Genomic DNA, 6,000 nt, shown 5'->3' with positions numbered 1-6,000 from the left:
CGCCTTGCTCATTCCTTCAGGTGACATTACTGAAGTATCAAGAGTTAGTGCCTTGTGCGTGTAGGCTTGCTATTAGTGCGGGTAGCCTTCCCTGATGGCTTGTATCCGCAGCTGCGGGAACAGGCGGGGTACTTCACCATTGGGAGGCTTTCCCTACGGGAACAGCTGGCTTACTGCGCGTAAGGTTTTCATCTCTGGGCATGGTGGGTCCTGCGGAAGCAGTTGGTCCTTGCGCAGACGTCCCTCTTCAAGGTGAGTCTTGCGGGTCCAACTGGGCTCTGCTGGGACCTACCTCTTCAAGTCCCCCCAGTCCAATGTTCTTCTCATGAATTATTAATAAATGAGGTGAACTTTTGGACTTTAGCAAGGGGTTTTGAAAGGGGTTTTTAGTTTTAAGGTTTTCCGTGGGGATTCTTCCCGCGGTTTTCCTAATGTCACTTGCAGAAATTCCCGACTTTCCTGCTTGATCTTTGGGTATGATGCGGGTAGGTCTGTAACCTCCTCGCAAGTCAGGAGCGTTGAGTCCCACTTGTGTGGATTCTCCATGAGGTTTTGGTAGTTTTGAACATAGTGATCAATTATGTTAAAACCACCAATTCCATCTTGGAGCTTCAAACAATATAGTTCTCGACGTTCCCGCTATGCGGGGATGTTATTCCCGTTTCCGCAAGCATGGCCCAGAAGATCCTTCTTGGTTTCAATTCCCTGCGGAGCACTAGGTATGTGAAGGGTTTTGCCTTGACACTGTACCCGCACTCGTCTTACGGTTACTTTACTTCCAAGGTATTCCTGGCGTCAATTCCCTGCGGGTGCTAAGTATGTGAAGGGTTTTGCCTTAACACTGTTCCCGCACCCGTCTTATAGTTACTTGGTTGCCAAGGTAAGGGGTATTTTCCCGCTTACTTTTAAATGTTTTTGAAATTTTGAAATTCGAAGAGTTGGTGAAAGGATAAGAACAGTCCAAACTGTTGAAACGTCATCCGACGGTTTCTTCTGACTGTGTCAGGACGTGCAGGAAGTTATGGCGACGTGACAGTACATGGTCATTCCAGACGCTTTTTCAGGCGCGTGGGCGCGATTTTTCGGGCGCGTGGCCGCGAAATTAATGGCACGCGTCCTTTCAACAGCTGTTGCCAGCTTGCACTTTGCCGCGTGTCATAGTTTCATTGCACCTGTGATTTCTCTCTCTTCCGCATTAAATTCATCGCATTAATTGCGATGAGTATATAAAGGGGGAGAGGGTCCTTTGTAATTCACACTTTCACTCCTCTTCTTGTAAACGATTTCCGGCGAATATTTTCTGCCAAGCATTCTCCTGAAATCGTTCCTTTACCTCCAAACCATGTCTTCTACTCACGATTTCGAAGCTGCTGCCGAGGAATCTGACGTGCACGTCGATATCCCGACGTCTACGTCTGATAAAGATGATAAGAGCCCTGCTGGCGAATGCCAGTGTGCTCTTCCCACTGAGCTTTTTCAGTACATCGTTCGGAAGTTCATGCTCGAGCCGTTCGAGCCTGAGTTTCCGGAGCCACACCAGACGGTGTACGATGCCCCCAAGGGCAAGATAGGGGTGTACGCTGCATTCTTCGTTTATGGGAATCTCAGGTTCCCATTAACGAAGTTTGTATACCGTGTCTTGGAGAGGCACGGGGTGCATTTGACGGAGGTACACCCGATGGCGATCGCCATGATCCGCCACTTTGAGTGGGAGTGCCTCATTCTGGGCGTGGAGCCCCATGTTGACCGGTTGATGACCTTCTATTCTTGGAGGTGCATCCAGGGGTGGTACACCTTGGTCAACCGGATCAAGGGGCTGAAGATCTGCGCAACCGAGTGCAGTCTTCGGTCGTGGAAGAGGGAGTTTTTTTATATCTCCGCTCGCGTCGTCCCGATAGCGATGACGTTTAAAAATGGGATAGCACTCCCCGCCCTTCACGCCCCAAACTACCAGGAGGCGGAATGGTTCGCCAAGATCTCCCGGATCCAGACTCCGGTGTACCGCTTTGCGGAGTCTGGGATGGTGATGCTTGGGATGAGCCGGGTGTGGAAGGAGGCGTCACAGGTTCCCATCGTCCTCGAATACGGTTTGAACTCTGTCCCTTACGGTATGCTCTGTCTTATTTGTTTATATAGGTTTGTCTTCTAACTGTTTCTTTTATTTCAGAGGGGAACGACTTGCAGTCTCTCCTGCAGCCGCGGGAGAGTGATGGTCCCGCTCGGATGGGTACTCGTGCTCTCGATGAGAACGAGTTGCCCATCTTGGAGCAAACGAGGGATCGGTTTGTGGAGGTCTACCCGCCAGGCCACCCTATTCTGAGCGCCACGCGGCCAGGTAAGGCGTTATTCAACCCTCGACCTCTCAATGCTGAAACCTCTGCTGGAATTCCTCTAATCTTGTCATCTTCTGATGAGGAATCCGCAGATGGTCCTCCGTTGGTGCGGAAGAAGAAGGCTGCCGGCGGGAAGGGGAAGGCGAAGGTTGCCTCCACTGCCGATCCGGTGCATCGGTCTGATTTAGAGACCGAAAGCGAGGAGGTGGCGGGGAACCCTGGTGGTGCTAAGACCACTGCTCCGGAGGCTGAGACGACCGTCACCTCCGAGCAGCCCAGGACAACGACGGTTAGCGGCGTGAAGAAGCCGGCTCCATCAAGTTCGTCCCCGCCTGTTCGCACTTTTAGGCTCAAGAAAACCCGTAAGTACAAACTTCCTTTACTTTTTAACTTCATATATTTCCGCCATTATACTTATATCTTCTTTGTGCAGGCGTGGATGCTACCGCATTCCAGGGTGGAGTGGGGAGGAGCACCTCCGGACCCATGAATGTAGGCTTGGTCAACCTACCTGAGGCGATGACCCAGGCGGCTGCGCCTGCTTCAGTTGGTTCAGTTGCTCACCCAGTTGAGCCAACTGTTCCAACTGTGATGACATCTCCGCCGGCTGTCAGTGCCATATTTACTGAATCTTTCACTGAGCCGGCGGTGACTATTTCTGCGGGCTCCTCCGCAGCGGCGACCACGGTTGTGAGTTCACCTACGGTGAGTTCACCTCCGTTGGTTTCTACCGCGGCGGCCTCCACCATGCCTTCTCCGTCATCGGCAACGACGGCCGATCCTTCAGGTATGCTTGGGCCTTCTCGCCAACCTCTGCCTCCTTCCCATCTGCCTGACCTCTTGGACGGATTTCCCTTGGGTTCAGGTGATGGGTTTGGCGGCTATCGGCCTGTTGTCGACCCTACAGGTGCGTAGGGTTCTTTTGGCCTCTTTTTTTTTTTTATATATATCATCTTTTCCTAACTGCTTTTTGTTTTTTGTAGTGTCGGATTCCAATGAAGTGTATGTTCCACGATGGAACATCCGCCGAGGAACAACCCTTCGCACGCCTGTGGAGTGCGTGGAGTGGGCTCGTCACGCAGCTCCCAGTGGTGCGTTGGGGGAAGCAATGGCTAGCTACCAGGAGGGTAGGCTGACCAACGAGCTTCGGATTCTCCTGGCCCGGATGCAGCCGCACGTCGAGCTGCTCTGTCGTGAAAACGACAAGTTAAAAGCAGCTCGTATTCAAGAAGTAGCTCAGGCGCGGGCTGTCCGGGAGGAGAACAAGAGGCTTACCGCAGTGGCTGCGGAAAAGGAGAAGGCGTTCAAGGCCCTTGAAGTTGAAGTTCAGGCCCGTCTCGAGGCCCGTTCCAAGGCTGCCCAAGCTGTTAACGAACAGCTTCGGCTGGCCAAGGAAACTGCACGGAACGCAACTGAGAGGGCCACCAAGGCTGAAGCTGTTGCTGAGCCTCTACGCATTGAGAACGAGGAGCTTAAAGCCAAGCTAGAGAGGCTCCAGCAGGCTCATGATGCCTTGGCTATGGAAGACGCCAAGAAGCTCCAAGAGATCTTGGACCAGAGGGGCGTGCTTGACCACACTGAGCGGAAGCTAAAGGGCGTCGAAGAGGCTGCTGCAAAGGAAGTGTTGCTTGCCAACCTTAATAAAAGTGAAGCCGAACGCGCCCGTAACCAAGCTCAAGCTGCCCTCCAGGAGGCTCTGGTTGCCAAGGAATGGCTTCTTCGAGAAGCGTTGTCTCAGGTATGTTTAATTTCATTATATCTTTACGCTTTTCTTTGTAAATAGAAAAGGTTTTGATACTTGTATTTTTTCTTTTTGTAGGTTGTGCATCGGGTCTTCACGGATACGTCTTATGACGATGCTATGAGCGCAGCCTTCAACGCTTCTCATGAGGATGGGGAAAAGGCCGGCTTCCTGCTTGGTCTAGGGTTCGTTGAGAAAGGCATCCCGCCTTCCAACTTCCCTTTATATGACGTTGATACTGAAGCTGTATATGACCAAGCAGTGAATCAGTATGCCCCCTTCCCGCATCCGGTGGTGGAGAAGGTGAACGAAGTTGCTGTTGCTGATGATGGGCTAGCTATCCTTAAAGCTTTCCTTGAACCGCCACGCTCTACTGATGGTGCGGGTCCAAGTGGAAGTGGTCCTGAAGCTTGATCCTGAAGATCCCTTTCCACCATTATAGATTTTTATTTTTGTATAGCTTCTTTTGTATGCGGGTATGTACCCAGCAATCTGTAATATTTGAATTTTGATGGAATAAAGATTATTTGCCAATTCCTTGCCTTGTTTATTTCACGCATATTTTGTTTTAACTTAGCAATTTCTTTAGTACTTAGATAAGTTAACTTTTCAACGTGGCAGATAATAAGTTAAAGTTTTGCCTCCTCTTTCGTGATTGTGCGGATAAGACCGTCACTTGCACTTAGTAGGATGGCTAAGCTTTACCTATATCTGACCTGCGTGGAAGTTTTCCCCATCTTTTCCTTTGAAATTTTCTAAGTGTTTAGAATAAGTTAACCTTTGAACGTGGTAGATAATAGGCTGAAGTTTTGCTTCCTCGTTCGTGATTGTGCGGGTAAGACCGTCACTTGCACTTAGTAGGATGGCTAACCTTTACCTACATCTGACCTGCGTGTAGGTTTTCCTCATCGTTCTGTTAGAAAATTTCTAAGTATTTTGAATAAGTTAACCGTTCGACGTGTGGTTGTCAATAGGTTAGTTTGGTTTCTTCTATCATGATTTGTGCGGTTAGGACCGGTACTTTCATTTAGTAGGATCACCAAACTTTACCTATGACTGACCTGCGTGAAGGTTTGTCGTTTTTTGTGTTTATGCGGGTTTTGCCGCCTTCCACACGCAACGACTTGTTTTCCCACTTATGTATGCGGTGAAGACCGGCATATCAGTGTGGAAAGTTCATTAAGTATAAATGTAAGACCATCAGCGTCAATGTGAAAGGAGAATCATTTCCATTAGAAGTGGCTCTAGGCCTTTTCTTTACAAGTTTGGAATTGATCTACATGTAACATTTGCGTAATTGAGCTCCATTCCATGTTCTTGGGATGGGAGTGCCATCGAGCCTTTCGAGCCGGTATGCGCCCTTTCCCAGAACTTCTTTGATAATGTATGGCCCTTCCCAGACCGGGGCCAGTTTTCCTGGGCGTTGTTGGTTCAAAGCCTCGTTGTTACGCAGTATGTAGTCTCCTACATTGAAGTTGCAGAGTTTTACCCGCGTGTTGTAGTACTTTTGCATTTGTCGCTTGTAGTTCTCTTCACGCACTGCGGCTAAGTCTCTGCGTTCCTCGGTTAGCATAAGGTCTAACCGTCTTTCCGCATCATTGTCTTCTGGCTGAATCAAGACCCTTGGTGAGGGTAAACCAATTTCGACCGGGACCATGGCTTCAGTGCCATAAGTGAGGCTGAATGGGGTTTCTCCCGTACTGGCCTTTTTCAGCGTTCTGTTTGCCCAAAGGACGTGCGGAAGCTCGTCCACCCAGCCGGATCTGTGTTCCAAGAGTCTTTTCTTTATGCCTTCGACGATGCTCTTATTTGCTCTTTCTACCTCACCATTACCCTGCGGGTGCGCCACTGAGGTAAAGGTGTGGGTGATTTGAAGTTCTTCCAGCCACTTTTGTAGCTTCTTGTCAGCAAAGTTGGTGCCGTTAT

Source organism: Bidens hawaiensis, unplaced genomic scaffold (genome assembly GCF_021521415.1).
Source record: "Bidens hawaiensis isolate Kalapana, Puna unplaced genomic scaffold, B.hawaiensis_p1.1 tig00016121_1, whole genome shotgun sequence".
In the NCBI taxonomy this organism is placed as follows: Eukaryota; Viridiplantae; Streptophyta; class Magnoliopsida; order Asterales; family Asteraceae; genus Bidens; species Bidens hawaiensis.
The sequence above is the reverse complement of the archived record's forward strand: the minus strand, read 5'-3'. Positions refer to the sequence as shown.